We start from the raw sequence: 16,839 nt of genomic DNA, 5'->3' as shown, positions 1-16,839 counted from the left end.
TTGGAACTGTGTCTCATATCTACTGTACTTTCTCACTTAATCAGTGGTGTTGATTGAGTGCTTACTGTGTGCTTGCTATGCTTTCCCCCTTCTAATTAATGATAACTGTAGTATCTATTAAGCTTTTCCTGTATTCCAAGCACTGTACTCAGTGCTCAAGACAGTACTAAACAAAGTTGGTAAATGTGATCTCTGCCCACAAGAAACTTACGGACTAGAGGACTGTAGTTTTATTCAGTGCTCTGCACACATTAGGCAGTCAAATGTACTCAGTTTTTTCACAACAGATTTTTCACTGTGCTTTTTGGATAGAAGGCCATTGGGAATTAGAACTATCTAATTGGGTAGATGCAGTGTTATGTTGAGAGACATTGGGCAGTTACGGTCAAGGCATGAATTATAATGTGACTTTTCCTTAACATGGGGTTCGTCTTGTACATAATTCCCATGTCATAAGAGAACAAAGTGAACTATTGAAAGAATTAATGGTCCTATTGGAGGGACGTGAGCCAAGTCTCTGATTGCTCAGACATCTCTCCACCTCTTTGACTTTCCCAGTTTCCTCATTACTTCTCCCTCTTGGAAAATTTAGTTTAACTTGGTGCTGCTGCCCTCCTCACCACCCCCCACCCCCCCAAAAAATAACAAATCATCTTTGATAGAAGCTCCAATAAGTCTCAAGACTTTGCTTTTCTGTAAGGCAGCCAGGCTTGTGGCTGAGAATCAGGTCAATCAGCCATTACTTGGAAAGTTGATTGGTGTTTGAGACTCAAGAACTTTGGGAAAGTCATTGTGCAATGCGATGAGTCAGGACTCAAGGTGAAGCAAGTGGTGCCAAGTAGAACCCTGAATTACAAGATGATTAAAGCTGATCCTGATCCTGTTTAGAGAGTTCCCAATATTGTCACTGACACAGATCATTATCCACCTCCAAAGACAATAGGAGTCTATGCACACAGCTCTGGATGTCCTGACCTTTCTCTGGTGAACATGCATAGATGGTCTCCAATTTCTTTCTCTAGGAGCATGAAGAGGGAGTTCCAGGCTAGCGAGATGATGTGAGAGAGGTTCGAAGCAGCAAGTTGATTTTATTCATTTCATTATTTGGGTTCTTCCTGGACTGAGAGGGGGATAGTTAGAAGAAGTGGCTAAAGATTTGTCTGTGGTGTCATAAAATGCAAGAGATTTAGCATGTATCTTTGTTTCCTTGCAGGAATCTGAAATTCCTCAGTTTCTGAACCTGTTAAAAAAGAACTGCCCGGACTGATTAGAAAGGTACATATTTTATTCCTTTTTGGTTTAGAAAACAAAAATAATAGTTTTGCCAGTTTTATAAAACCACGATGTACACCTCCACACTCTTCTCCCTCTCCACTGGAATTCTCCATGCAGCTCTGGCTTCCTCCACTTTGGAAAGATGTTTGTAGAGCTGGAGAAAATATAGGGAAAGGCAACCGGGGTGACCAGGGAAGAAGAGAAGCTGTGCAGGATAGACTGTAAAGATTAAGACTCTTCAATTCATAAAGTTGACAACTGATGGGGGTTATGACTAAAGTTTACATCACGGAGAATGTGACCAGAATGAAAGTGGAGTTATTCATCAGATCTCACAACATCAAGCTAAAGGGATATACGCTGAGCCTTGAAGGTAGTAGGTACAAAACAAAGTAAAGTATCAGCTCCTTCCCACACTGAGCGGTAATCTTATAGAATTTACCACAGAAAGTTGTGGAGGCTGAAAATATCAATAGGCAGTTAGTGACATTCAAATTCAAGAGCTCAAAATGGTTTTTTGGAGGGAAAAATCAGTAGTTAGATGGTTTATCTCTGAGGTTGGATGACCAGGAGGGCAGCCATACGCTTCATTAGCTTGTGGTGTCACCACCAAAAGGAGGAATACTGGGCTGGACTGATCACTGGTCTGATCCGATGGGATGTCTCTTAAGTTCTCAAAATTGGAACCAAATTTACCAACTTATCACTTTGGTGTTTTCAAAGGTTTAAAAAAACAGGGTTTTCTTTTTAAAGAGTACATTCTTATATATTTAAGATAATAACCAGCCAGCAAAGGGAGCCCTACCTAGCTCAAAGGGCCCATGATGGCATGGTTTCAGTAAGGTCATTTGGATAGAATGGAAATTCTCCTAAAGGGTCAACTAGTAGCCCAGCTTCTGAGCTGAGGCCTTTCTTGGATCCCAGTGCTAAATTAAAGTGCAGAACAAAGAATCTCTAATCCTGTTGGAACAGGACAACAGCACCCTCCCTTCACTGGTCAGATAGAACATCTACTCTCACGAGTCTAGGAATTACACTAGTGCTGCTCTTTGCTTCCTGTTTATACAGAAAGAATTGTTGGCTTGGTTAGCTGACGCTGCTCTTCTGTATCTTGTTTCTCATTGTCTGGTTATTGTACCTTGGCACCTTGTTATTGTCCTGTTGGCCCTTGTCCTGGGATGCACCCTCTGTCCAAAGAACAGAACCTAATATAATAATAATTATTATTATAGTATTTGTTAAGCGCTTACTATTTGCCAAGCACTCTTCTAAGCGCTGGGGTAGATACAAGGTAATCAGGTTGTCCCACATGACACTCACAATCTTTGCGTTACAAATGAGGTAACTGAGGCACAGAGAAGTTAAGTGGCTTGCCCAAGGTCACACAGCAGACAGGTGGTAGAGCTGGGGTTAGAACTCACATCCTCTGACTCCCAAGCCTGTGCTGTTTCCTCTAAGCCATCACCCAGTATCAATTAAGCCATCATACTTATTGACTGCCTAGCCCCAGGTCTCCTTAAGAGACATTTTTAGCCCAATTTTGGTGGTGGAGCATCTGCTCAGCTGAAGCCTCCATTGGCCCTAATTGTCTAATTGTCTGAATAGAGCGGAAGCCAGAATTGCTTCAATGCTGTGGATTCACAGAAGAATCCAAACTAGCTAGCAGCCCCAGCTACTAATGTCTGGCTCCCCCTTTTAGATTGTAAGATCCCTGTGGGCAAGGAACACGTCTACCGACGATGGGATTCTCTCCCCAACACTCAATACAGTGCTCAACACACCATAAATATTCAAATACTATTGATTGATCATGGCAGTTCTTGAGAGTAGTTGCTTGAGGGTTACCAATGAGTTATATTAAACATCAAATGGGACGCTGGGATTCCTTAACAACAATCCAATTCAGGCCTGTAGGCAACCCATCTGCAACCCACCCCAGAAGCCAGGCTATTTGTTACAGAATATCCAAACAACTTGGATATTCTTTCTTTGAGGATAGGGATCATGCCTTTAACATTTTGACCCACCCAAGTGCTTAGTTGAGTGTTCCTTACACAGTTGGTGCTCAATAAATATTGTTGATTGATAGAGTGAGCTGAAGTGGAGCTACCATATAGCAGCATCTTCCTTCCTTTCGAAAAAGATGTTGCTGACATGAAACCAAAACCAGAGAGAACAAAAGAAATGCTTCAAAGACCCATTGAAACCCAAATTTAAGCAATTTGGCACAGAAACCTCCTCTTGGGAGATAATAGTGACAGACTTGGTGGGTGGCAAAGGAGTGTTTTATTGAGCAGAAGTTCTGGGAAGAGCATGATATTAAGAAAAAAATTGAAACTATTTCCAGACAATCCAAGTAGCCAATTCAGTGGGACAGCAAAAGACAATCATTGAGTGCAGTGACAAAAGGACTATCAACTACAGTCTGGTGTGATTTTTCCGGCTACATCCACTCTCATGGGAAAAGTTCAATATCCATGACATCATCTTTGAATGAAAAGGAAAACTATATATGGAGTGTTCCTTGGTTAAGTCCACCCATTATTTCCCCCTGCCCCTTACATCAGTGGCCCAGTGAGTTGTTCTTGCAGTAGTGGTGTTGGTTGGCACTGAGCCATCGATACTCACTTGCTCAATCCCAGTGCCATACATTTGTGAGCTGGCTGGTAGGAGGGACTGGGGCAGCCTATGGTCACAGAGCAAAATATCTGAGACCTCCACAGCAGCAGACTCCAATGAGCCCTCGCACATTTCATGAGCTCTCTTTAAGTGTGATACTCAGAGAGACTTAGTAAGGACCAGGGGAGACTATTCTGCTTTCTTGCAAAAACAAGAAATGAAAGACAAAACCCGGAAAAACAAGAGCAACAACAAAAATACAGTCGACCTCTGCAGAACTAGACCAACTAGTGCAGGAAAAAGGTAGGCGGTACAAGCTGGGAATTTGCTGGCAAAAACAGCCATTTCAGGACCCAATGCAATGTCCTCAGATGGGCAATAGTCACCTTTACTTCTGGGCAGACTGGGAAGGACTGTACTTTGCAACTATCCGACTGTAAAACTACACGTCCCTTCTCCCCCCATCCTCCCTGCCTCCTCCCTCTCCGCCTCCGATAGCCGTCACTTCAATGAGGAAAGGCCTGTCCAAAACAACGTGCATCCAACATTCCATTTTCATGAGGCATCTTTCACCAGCCTGAATAGACTCACCCTGGAAATTGACATATCAAATCTATTACAATGAGGCAATAGTAATGACAGTGGCATTTATTATACATACTATATAAATAGCACTATGCTAAGCTCTAAGGTAGATAAACAATTCAGACATAGTCCCTGTCCCACAAGGAGCTCGCCATCGAAGCTGTGGATTGCAGTTCAGTATTATAAGGGCATCTAAACTGACCCCATCTTTCAGACTGAAAGCCTCTCGATGGCAGGGACCAGGTCTATTCTTTCTTTAGAGTGTAGATCCCCATGCCACAAGTTAATAAGGTTGATGGCATCCCCAGTTTTATGATAGGAACCTCAAGCTTTTGCTCATGCCAGGTCTCTGACAAGACCCATAAATTTCCAATCAGGCATGAAAAGACTCAAAATGGTGGGCTTCAGGCCCACTAGCTCTTTGAAGTCTGTCCCCTTCCAAACCTTAACTTCCCTAAAATCACTGACCGCTCTGTCTCTACTCTCATAATGAAATTTGGTATCTCTGGCCCCTTATTGCCTTGGTGTTATGAAGGCTTCAGGTGCTTAGTAAATATTTGTTGATGATTTATTTCTCACATTTGTTTGATGATGATAATTCTGACAATTTAGATGAACTAAGGATGACTCTTCTACTCCTGCTCTCGGGATTCAATCCCACTCTTTTTCCTGGAAGAGTCAAACCTAGGGAGGAGATTTGATTTGGAATGCTTTCCCCCGGCCAGTGGACCTCAGTAAAGATCTTCTTGGACAGTCCTCAAATTGCCCCTGCAGAACTAATTGGTAGATCCTAGACTCCTGCAAGTGGCAATTCATTAAGTGGACATTTGGAGGGGGGTGGTGAGGCCGAGTAAATAATCCATGCCCCGATTCTGAATTTATTCACCCAGTGAATGGAGATGCGTAGTCAGCCACTGACTTGGATTATCAGTCTCTTGGCCCAAAAAAGTGTTTTAAAGACTGGATGGCTTATAATGAGGAGATCCTAAAAAAGCTGGGGTCCATATTTTTAGAGATTTTTGTAAACCGTAACTTTCCTACATATATATTCAGCACAGAGATGTGTGCAAAAAGAGTCCTTTGTTGACACTGGGTTATTAGCATCCCAGAAAATCAAAGCTATGACTCATGGGGGCAAAAGTCCAGAAGGGGTTAGTAGGGGCAGTAACAACTTTGTGAAAACAAGTAGAACTGGGAGAAAGAAACCTTGCTAATGTCAATCTATTGATTCGGCTTCTCCAATCTGCAATCTACATTTCATTTTATGATGGAATTTATTATTGCAGCTTATTGATCACAGAGAATAGTTTTCAAAACCAGAGGAAAAAAGGGACTGGCTTTCTCCACACATATTTTTAAATCTGTATTTTATTTTAAAGTAGTTACAGGAGAGTAAGATCATGGTAGCCTCTGCTTGCAATGAATTAAAGAAGCAAGGGTAGTAGTGAATGTGTACTAGCAATTTCAGAAGCCTATTATTTTCCTCCTTGTGCATTTTTTTAAAAATTGAAACATATAAAATGGGCCCAAAAGACTGAGTTGTTGGATGAGTATTTTCTCACTTGGAAATATTTACCTTTGAGTTTGCATGTTTCAGAATGTGGTCACCACTGCTCACAGAAGGAGGATAGTAATGCTTTAATTTACAATGGACATGCACTGAGCATATAAGCCCAAAAGATTTTGAGTCTGCTGATTATTTGTTAATTAGTCCTAGCAGGTCCAGAAGTAATTATCATGTAATCTGCACTCTAGATTAGAAAACAAGAATAATCATGAACTGAATGTCTAATCTGTTGTGCAGTGAAGCCAGTAAGGAGATATTTGGCCTCAGCAGAAACTACAGAATAAGAAAACCCAGTGCCTTGAGTTAAGGCAAGATCTCTCTGTAAGTTTCTTGTGGGAAAGGAATACACCTGACAACTCTGTTGCAGTGTACTCTCCCAAGCACTTAGTACTGTGCTCTGCATGCAGAAAGCGCTTAATAAATATGATTAGTTGATGATGGGAGTTGGGCAGTGACTTAACACATTCCTACATAGATGAGTCCAGCTCTATCCATTCTTGTGTGGTATTAAGCTAAAATCTGCTTGACTAGAGCAGTATGGCCTAGTGGAAAAGTATGAGCTTGGGAATCAGAGGACCTGGGTAAGCAGTGTGGCACAGTCGAAAGAGCACGGGCTTTGGAGTCAGAGGTCATGAGTTCAAATCCCAGCTCTGCCACTTGTCAGCTGTGTGACTGTGGGCAAGTCACTTAACTTCTCTGTGCCCCAGTTACCTCATCTGTAAAATGGGGATTAAGACTGTGAGCCCCACGTCGGACAACCTGATTCCCCTGTGTCTACCCCAGCGCTTAGAACAGTGCTCTGCACATAGTAAGCGCTTAACAAATACCAACATTATTATTATTATTAATTCTGGCTCTGCTACTTGTCTGTTACTTGACCGCTACCATTGTGCCCTTAACACCTCTGGGCCTCAGTTTCCTAACCTGTAAATTGGGGGATTCAATACGTGTTCTCCCTCCTTCTTAGATTGTGAGTTCTCTATTGAATAGGGACTGTTTCCTACCTACTTATCTTGTACTTACCCCAGGGTAAGTACAGTATGTGGCTCATAAAGCACTTAAGAAATACCACAATTATTGTTAGCCAGAAGAGGAATTGTGTCTAGGCTGCTGTGGGTGGAAAGACTGCCCACCTAAGGTTCTAGCACTCTAGATGACATCACTGAGCTCTCTGGAGGCCTTTGGCATTTTGTGGCCTCCTGTAGAGAAAAGATAATAGTCCTCCATCTTGGCACAAAGAAAGCAAACACCCAGGAAAGCTTCCAAAAACACTTACCCTATCAGAATTCTCCTTAGGAGAATGATGTCTATAACTCCTTATTTATTGAAAATATATATATTCATACAGTTAACTTGGATTCTTTAGGAATTGATTATCTACTTCGTGGATTACCAAACCTTTCATCTTCCCTCCTCCCTTCTAAATCCACCTCAGGCAACGTGGCTGAGAGGATAGAGCAAGGGCCTGGAAGTCAGAAGCGTCTGAGTTTTAATCCTGGCTCTGCCACCTATCTAATGTGTAATTAGTCACCACCACCACCATCATCTTTCCTGTCCCCATATTGGTGTCATCTCTGACTCTTCTTTCTCATGTACTTTCTCATTTACTTTCCTATTTACTCCAATAGTTGCCCTTCCACCACTGCATCAAACAAAAACTCCTTACCATTGCCTTTAAAGCCCTCAATCTCCTTACCCCTTCCTACTTCACCTCATTACTCTCCTACTGCAACCCAACCTGCACACTTCAACCCGCTAATGCCAGACTTTGCACTGTGCCTCAATCTCATCTATCTTGCCGCCGATCCCTCACCTTGCCTCCTCAAATCTGACAATTACTCTCCCGTCCTTCAAAGCCTTATTGAAGGCACATCTCATCTGAGAGGCCTTTGCTGACTAAACCCCTCTTTCCTCTTCTCCCACTCTCTTCCGCATTGCCCTTACTTGTTCCCATTGTTCTCTCCCTGCCTCCGAGTCCCACGGCACTCATTTGTAATTTATGCATTTTACATTTATATTAATGTCCGTCTCCCCACCTCTAGACTGTAAGCTCACTGTGGGCAGGGAATGTGTTTATTATTGTATTGTATTCTCCCAAGTGCTTACTACAGTACTCTACACACAGTAAGTACTTAGTAAATATGATTGAATTGAATGAATGAATTTATCTTCCACTTTAAATCTTTCTCTAAATCTGACAGAGTATTAATTTTTAATATATCATGTATCCTCTTTTTTGCCTTTAAAATCTCCACTGGGTTACATGTCTCCTCACTTCCTTGCTGGACTACTGTCTCTTTACAGGTGTCTCTTCTCTTGCCTCCCATTTGACCTTCTATTCTACACACTGCTACCTCATTTCATCTTTCTAAGAGGTCTTTTGGAGCACATTACCTCCCTCCTCCAAAATCTCCAACTTCTTTTTATTGCTTCCTCGGATAAAGTCAAAGCTCCTGCCCGTCAGCTTCATGACTTTCCATCTGCCGGCTCCCTCTTATCTATCTGCTTTCATCTCTTAATAAAATTTTAGGACTAGAGCATGCTCTTTGCTTGTCCTCCCCTCCCTCTTGACTGAGGCATCTTCCTAGCCATTGCTCACACCCCTTCCTCTTGCTGGAATGCCCTCCCTTTTCATCTTGGGGAGGGGTGTCCCTCTATAATTCAAAAGCCGTTCTAAATATCCACCTCCCTTACAGTGCTTGCTTAATCCTATCTTTCCAGTCATCCGTATCTCTGGGCACCTCAGCTTAATTCTGTGTATTGTTGTCTCCCAATCCCTTAGTATATAGTGCTCTGCACATAGTAAGCACTCAAGAAATACCACTGATTGACTGATTCACTTATTTGTTATGAACTTGTTTATTGGGAAGCAACATGGCCTAATGGAGAAAACATGAGCCTCGGTGTCAGGAGCTGGGTTCTAATCATGAGTCTGCCACTTCCCATTTGTAAGACCTTGGACAAGTAACTTAACTTCTCTGTGTTTCAGTTCTCTAATCTGCAATATGGGGATTCAATACCTGTTCTTCCTCCTATTTAGAAGGTGGACCCCATGTGGGACCTGATTATCTCCAGTGCTTGGCATGTAATAAAGACCTCAATACCACTCATTATTATTATTCACTTGTGTTAATTTCAAGATATATATTGATTTGTACACCTCCTTTATTTTGTAGTGGAGTTGCCTCAGGGGCAAAAAAGTCCTCTTTTCTTTTTTCTTTGTCCTCCCAATGCATAATACTGGGCTTTGCCTACAATAGGTCCTTAAATGCTGATGCATAAATGTTGGGAGACCAGAGAAAGTTGCCTTTCACCCTTCCCAAGCTAAGTCCAGTTCCTGGAAGTTAGTCCCTGAAGTAAAAAGAAAAAAGGATAAAGTTTTTTTTTTCAATGAATTTAGGGTAAAGTAAAACTTTTGGGGCTCAAAGATGACTGTCAACTGGAGGTGAGCAGATTTAAAGCAGAACAAATTCCATTCTCAGCTCATCATTTCCCATTTCTCCTTGTCCTTCCAGTCACCCTTCTCCCTGCTCTCTGTCCTTTGCAGAGTAAATTCATTGCAGCATATGAGCTGGCTGCTTTCCTTTGGAGCTAAACCACCTCCTTTCTCCATGTTGTTCAGTCGTTGAACTGGCCTTTGCATAGCCTCAGGGATTTGGGGGCCTCTCCCAGACAGAGCTGTGTTTGTCTCGGTGCTGTGTTGAACTTGGCAGGTACCTGGTATCTTATTCCCATTTAAACTACCACCTTTCAGAAGGAAATTGAGAGCTTGGGCCAGCTTTGCTGCTGCAGCAGGCCTGGGAAAAGCACTCCTGACAGTTACCCGACTGTCGGAGCCGACTGTTTATCTGTCGGCACGGACCCACACCCAGGATCTGTAACATACCAAGCCTTGTATCTGGCAGTAGTCATTAAAAAAAAAATTCATAACTCAAGGTAATATTAAGACTTATTTTGATTCAGGCTAGAGGGAATGAATAGATATGTTCCTGGAGGCTAAATGAAACCCAAACAGGAAAATATGGCCATGCACAAATAAAAGTCTGATGCCCATGCAGATGTGTAGCTGGGAAACATGCCCATTTTCTGTCAGTTGTCTTCTCTTCCTGGGGACTTCACCATTTCCCATGTAGTACTCATTAAGTCAACATTGTGACCTTTTAGAATTTGGGGGGCTATTTTTGCCTTGTACTACCCTTCCAAAACCACACCCTCACCCAGAGAAGAAAGCTGACTTGGGAGGATGTGAAAAGTCAGGGTTGGGGTCAATCTGACCCATAGAGCAAGGAGAGCCTCCATGATGGATTTGCACACTTATGCTGTGGCGCAGTAAATCCGGTAAAATCCTTCAACGCGATCCAATAAGCGAGCAGTTAAGAGCGGCTCCCGATCGATTGTCTTCATAGTTTTAATTACGAGGTCACCAGATCTTGTGACAAGGGAGTGGTGCCGGAGATGAGGGAGGCAGGAGTTTCTGTGAAGAGTGGAAGGAAGAGACCCAGGACAACTGAGTGGGATTTCTGAAATGAGAGTTGGGGGAGTGTCTGAAGAACGTTAAGATGAGACTTTGGTGCTTCCTACTTTCTCTGTCGGTAACTTTGCCTGGGGCATCCTTAATTTTCTTCTTCACCAGTTCCATTGAGGCTAGGCATTGTGTATAGCAGAGGAGCGTGAGTTGCCTTACCTTCTTATCTTATTTTACCTTCGGACTGAGAGATCATGTGGGGAGCAAGGAAGCCAAGAATCCCAACCTCAGTGGGTTTAAATGGATATTTACTTCAGTGCTATGGGACCTTGGAGGGCATAGAATAGGAAACCCAGGTCAGGAACAAATAAGAATTTCCAGGAACCTACTGTTTCCCCTCTTTCCCCTTAGCACCTGCAGCTTCCAAAGTGCCCACCTGACACAAGGACAGCTGTTCCTGAGTCATAGCCAATCCCACTGAAAGGCAGAGGAGCCACTGCTTCTAGAAAATTTCAATCCAACTGGGCTATAGAAAACTTACGGCTCTGTTGTGAACTAACTCTAAGAGACTGTGAGTTTGTTTTGGGTGGGGAATGTCACTGTTTATTGTTGTATTGTACTTTCCCAAGCACTTAGTACAAAGCTCTGCACACAGTAAACGCTCAATGAATACAATTGATTGATTAATTTATTTTGAAGATCGGCCTTCTCTCGAGGCCAGTGGGCTATTTTCTGAAGATGTAGAGCTGTCTTCTGGGACGGATACCAGTGGGTCAACAGATCACCGGTCCCACTCTCTGGAGGCTCGTTGATCCTGCCAGAGACCTCAGCGATTACAGTCTTTTCTTCGTAAATAAGAGAGCGGTCCTAGAACTCCTACACATGCCAGTAGGTAAAAGAAACCACGGGCGAGAAGGCAGACTTCTCAGCCTCAGAAACTTTCCATTGCTTTTCACTTGGAGGGCAGACAAAACTCAGGGGGGAGGAGGAGGAAGAAAACGGCATTTGACCTGCGGCTGCCCTGGCCCAAGATGCACATTTCCTGGTAAATAGATTAAACTGGGTTTGGCAGGGGCAGGTGGCTCTAGTTTGCGTGTGTGTATTCTGGAAACAGAGCAGCTGTGACACTACAATAAGCAGAAGGTGCAACAACTCCATCTTTGAGTTTCTTTCAGGTTTTTCCCGAAGTTCAAATTTCTCTTGCAGTTTCTCTGCCTTTCTCTTTTCCTTCCCTTGACTACATGCTTCACCCTGCTTTCCTATTTTCCGCCATTTCCTGATCTCAAGCAGAGCAGTTCTTTCCATCTGTGCTTGCAGCCATTAAATACCTCCTCCTCTGGAAAGCTCTCTTCACCTGTTTGAGCCCATTTGTGACAAGTATCTATTGAACATCCTTAGGGGGTGTGTGAGGAGAAGTCGAGAGAAGCATAACACTGTACTGGGTGCTCTCACCTCTTGAGTTTCTTTGCAGGTCTGAGATTTTTCCCTTCGCCTTGATTATTGCCTTATCTGTGCCTTCAGAGTCTGGTTTTCAGACCTTTTATCCTAGTTTCCCTTTGCTTTCTATCTCTTGCTTTGTTCCCCTGAGCCGCTGGGAGCCCCTGAGATACAGACCACAAGGCCCGGCTCCAGCCGTGGAAGGAGAAAAGGAATCATTCCAAGCGGCACCAAGCCATTGCTGAGAAGTCTCAGGGTAGTGATCAAAGCAGTGTATTGGAGGGCCCAGAATTGCTCTAGCTCTCTTGGATTGTCCCAACTGCAGGATTTCCCAGTTCTTAGGGCCCATGATGACCCTGTTGCTTCATCAAGCAGATAAAACCTCACAGGATGCTTCCACTTCTTAAGGGGGACGAGGTCAGGGTGGTCCCAGATGGTTGCTGGTTCTAAGCATAGTGATAGTCCAGAGCAAGAAGGTTTAATCCCTTTGTGCGAAGTGCTAGAGCTCATCACAGATGCTCAAACACCTATCCCGGTGGACTGATCAGAAAACCACCTCGTGGATTTTATATGAAGTTTTTTATAACTTCAGTCAATCATTCAGTGGTTTTTACTGTGTGCAGAGCACTGGGCACTTGGGAAAAAACAAGTGGGTAGATGCGAATCCTACCCACAAAGAGCTTACAGTCTGCAGGCATTAATGATGTTGTGGTGTAGGCGAGGCCACAATGGCGACAAACATTCCAAGCCCCTTTGTCCTGGGACCAAACGGGGTGGTTATTGCTACTTGAAAGGGTATTTGTTAGAGGTGAACATAAATTAGAGAAGCAGCCCAACTTAGTGGATGAAACATGGGCCTGGGAGTCAGAAGGTCATGGGTTCTAATCCGTTTTGCCACTTGCCTGCTGTGTGACCTTGGGCAAGTCACTTCCCTTCTCTGTGTCTCAGTTACCTCATCTGTAAAAAAAAATCTGTGAGCCCCATGTGGGGCAGGGACTGTCTCCAACCCGATTTGCTTGTACCCACCCCAGCGCTCAGTACAGTGTCTGGCACGTAGTAAGCGCTTAGCAAATACCATAATAATAATAATAATAAGTGGATTGGGAAGCCAATAGGGAAGATTTTTAAGGGAAATGACAAAAAAGAGAGGGCAATGGGTATGGGTGTTGAGTCCATTACCCCCCTTACTGAGGAATTTGGGTACATCCAGAAGTGAATTAGTTTGAGGCACAAAAGGTCATAAAAGAGCAGATACTTATTCAGAATGACCTGGTGGAATAGAATCAGAGTTAAAGGACCTCATGGTGTCATCCAACCCACCCCATGCCTACAAATGCCCCTGAAATGTCCCAATTAGGGAGTTTTTTTATTCTTAAACCGCAGGGAACAAAGTTCCAAAACATTCTGGAATAACCCCTTCTTCCACCCACACAATTTTTAAAGTCAGAAAGCGATTCCTTATTTATCTTACATCCCTCCTGTAGAAATTTCTGCTACCATTTAAGATAAGAGGAAAAAAGTTCTTCCTTTTTTTTTTTAGAGTAACTGAACATATAAAAATTTCCCTCTGAATAATAATTCAAGATTGAAAATGATAGTGCATTTCATCTTTACTTCTTCCTTTTAATCTTTATTGGGTAATGTTCGGTATTGAAATCCTGAGCGTAGAATTTCACACCTGTTTAACGGCAGGTTAAACACCACTTTCCCATCCTGCCCCAGCCAAACGCATACCCCATTAAGCGGGATTTATGCTCAAACTGTCCCTACTAAGGAGCCCTCTCCTCCATTCATCATCATTAGTGCTGAACCGGCAACTTGAGAAGCACCTTAGAAATGAAACCCTCCTAATATATGGGATATTTCGAGCCAAAGAGTTTAAATATCTTGAAAATGGGATGATTTCTAAATGAACATATATGGCAGAACTCCCCTCAAAATATTTCCTGCCTCAAAGATTGAGGAAAGAAGATGCAGTGAGGTAGAAATTATCAGTTGTTTTCAGTAAAATTAATCTTTAGTTGATGAATGGGATGTAGAATCTGCAATTTTTGATGGTGAGATTTTCATTGTGAGAGTATTCAAAGTTCATATTTATATATTTGTGCATATATTTATACCTAATATCTGATATATATAGTTGTTGCTGCATACCAGGAGGAAGAAGTGCAGATTGTACAAAACAATAGATAAAACCAGAGAGGAGAGGGAACTGGGTTTCCTCTGTGCAGTGGTGGGGAGTTTGCCCCAAGACCTGCCTGGGTGAAGTGGGTGTGTCTGTTGTGAGTTTTGGGGCTAGGGGTATGGGAAATGGTTGGAAGAAAGACAGGCTTATCTCTGGTAAATCAGAAATCTGTCATAGTACACCACAAAGTGATTGATTCACTTGTAGAAAATTGATGTGTGAGTGTGTTTGTATGTGTTCAGTCTATATGTCTCAATTTTCCCCTTTTTCCTCAGGAGGTTGTTAGGAATGGCTCCTCTGGGCACAGTTTTCCTTCGTCTCCTCCAACCTGGGTGCTTTAGTCCAGTTGGCGCTGTAACTGGATGAACCAGAGAATGTGTGGCCTAGTGGAAATTAATCTTTAGTTGATGAGTGGGATGAAGAGGATCTGTAGGGGGAAGGGGAGGCCTGGGAGTCAGAGAGCCTGAGTTCTATTCCCAGCTCTGCCAATTGCTTACCGTGTGACCTTGGGCAAGTCATTTCTCTGTGCCTCAGTTTCCTCTACTATGAAATGGGATTAAATATCTGTTCTCCTTCTTACTTAAACAGTGAGCCCTATGAAAGACAGGGACTCTGTTTGATCTGATTAACGTGTGCCTACCTCAGCGCTTTGAATGGTGTTTGACACACAGTAAGTGCTTAACAAATACCATAAAAAATGCTTCAGTCACCATCTATTTCATGCATTCAACTGTAAAGTGGTTGGGAGTGCAGCACGGAGGAAGGGAAATGGGAATAAGCTCCTAGACACAAAATGGAACCAATAAATACCCCGGGAGAATCTTCAAATCTCACACCCACTGGACTCACAGGAAGCAGCACCTTCTAGTGGAAAAAGCTCAAGACTGAGGGTCAGGAGACCCAGCGTCTAGTCGCAGCCATCAATCAGTGGTATTTATTGACCTTTTACTGTCTGCAGAGCACTGTACTAGGCGCTTGGAAGAGTACAGTTTAACAGAGCTGGTAGACACATTGCCAGCCTACAAGGACCTTACAGTCTAGAGGGCCTGCTGGGTGACTTCAGGAAATTCAATATAACCACTTTGTTTCTTCTTGTGTAAAATGGGGATAATAAAACCAGCCTCTCCCTGCCTCATAGGGATATTGAGGACAACATTAGCTAATTGACGTGAAAGTGCTTTGAGGGAGGAAAAAGGGACTCTGTAGTGTCAAGATTTTATTACTATTAGGATCCAAGGTCCGGGTGCTTCAGCATAAGTGTTTTGTAAAGGTGGTGACTCCTCACTTACCTTGTGGCAGAAAGCAGCCCTTTCCCTGCAGCTGAGCAGTCTGATAGACAGCACCGCTGCCCACACAGGTGAGGACCAAAACAGATGCAAGAACTCAGCTCAGCTCCTCTGGGAGCCTCCCAATGTTCTTGAAACAGGGACCTCTTTCTTTTTATAGCTGGACCCGATGCCATCCCTTGGCCTTGTCATGCATTTGCCCTGGAAAAATCTCTCTGTCTGTTCTTTGATTCAGAGGGCCAAACTGATCTCTCTTCAGAAAATAACCCCTTTCCCCTATCTCCTCCCACTCTGATCCTGAGGTATCAGCCAAAGTCAAGTGTCATTCACAGCTGGCCTTTCAGTCAGTAATGAATTAACTCATTCCATCAGCCGGTGAGGACGTGTTCTCCCCCCTCCCCTCTCACCACGCCTGTGTACGCACGCACGAATATGACACGCACGCACAGTGCCTGAGCAAACACACACAAACACAAAACCAGAAAGAAACATTCCTGCTCAGGCACCTATCCCTGTTGCCACAGCAACCGGTGCAGACGTAATTGCAACCTAACAAGTCCAAATTTCACAAGAGATTGGACTATTTTCTTTTGTGGACCTGGGAGAGATCTCATCAAGCCAACGAAGAGACTGAGTTGGGCTGAGATGTGATCAAAAGGAAGGTAATGAATCATCTCTCGGTCAGCCGGTGATCATTAAGTGGGATGGGGGGACGAAGAGGGGAGGGCTCGGATGGGGGGGACCGAAGACCACTAGACTGGGCCGAGCTGTTGCTCGAAGCTTCTGCCACCCAAGGTTTTACTCACTGGGAAATGACTCATTGGGAAAGCAGCAAATTGTATCTGAAACCACTGCAGGGGCACTTTGAAGATGGCAGGTCTCAAATGATGCTAAGGATGGGATCTTCCACAGAGCTTCAAGCAGCTTCCCAACTCTACCTTAGACAGCCAGGTCGATGTTCAGGCTGAAAGAATTGTCTTCTGGCTTTATTCCCGGGAAGGCTTTGTCCACTTTAAATCTGCCAATGACAGGCATAGGTATGAAAGACCCTAGTAACTAAGAAAATTGGAGCAGAAGCCATGAAAACTGATAATAGTAATTGCAGTATTTAAAAGCCTACTATGTGCCGAACACTACTAAGCACTAGGGCAGGTCCTACATGAAGTATATACATGGGAATTAGTCTGAGTAAGAGGGAGCACAGGCATTGAATTCCCATTTTGTAGATGAGGGAACTGTGGCCCAGAGAGGTTGAGTGACTTGCCCAAGGTCACTCAGCAGACAAGGAGCAGAGCCAGGATTAGAACCTAGGGCCTCTGGCTCTCAGGCCTGTGGTCTTGCTACTAGGCTACATGCTTTTCAATTATTTTGAAAGACTTCTTGATTCCTTTAAACGACACTGCCTCAAATCCAAGGACAT

General features: G+C 43.5%; 1 long non-coding RNA gene across 1 annotated transcript in view; it reads left to right on the top strand.

Moving 5' to 3' along the window:
• LOC103170005 overlaps nucleotides 1–16,839 on the top strand; it is a 164,837-nt gene that overhangs the window by 75,219 nt on the left and 72,779 nt on the right. The window contains exon 2 of the long non-coding RNA XR_485911.3: nucleotides 1,214–1,275. This is a non-coding gene — a long non-coding RNA (uncharacterized LOC103170005). The remainder of the gene's footprint in view (nucleotides 1–1,213; nucleotides 1,276–16,839) is intronic.

This window comes from Ornithorhynchus anatinus, chromosome 8, assembly GCF_004115215.2.
Source record: "Ornithorhynchus anatinus isolate Pmale09 chromosome 8, mOrnAna1.pri.v4, whole genome shotgun sequence".
In the NCBI taxonomy this organism is placed as follows: Eukaryota; Metazoa; Chordata; class Mammalia; order Monotremata; family Ornithorhynchidae; genus Ornithorhynchus; species Ornithorhynchus anatinus.
The sequence above is the reverse complement of the archived record's forward strand: the minus strand, read 5'-3'. Positions and strand labels throughout refer to the sequence as shown.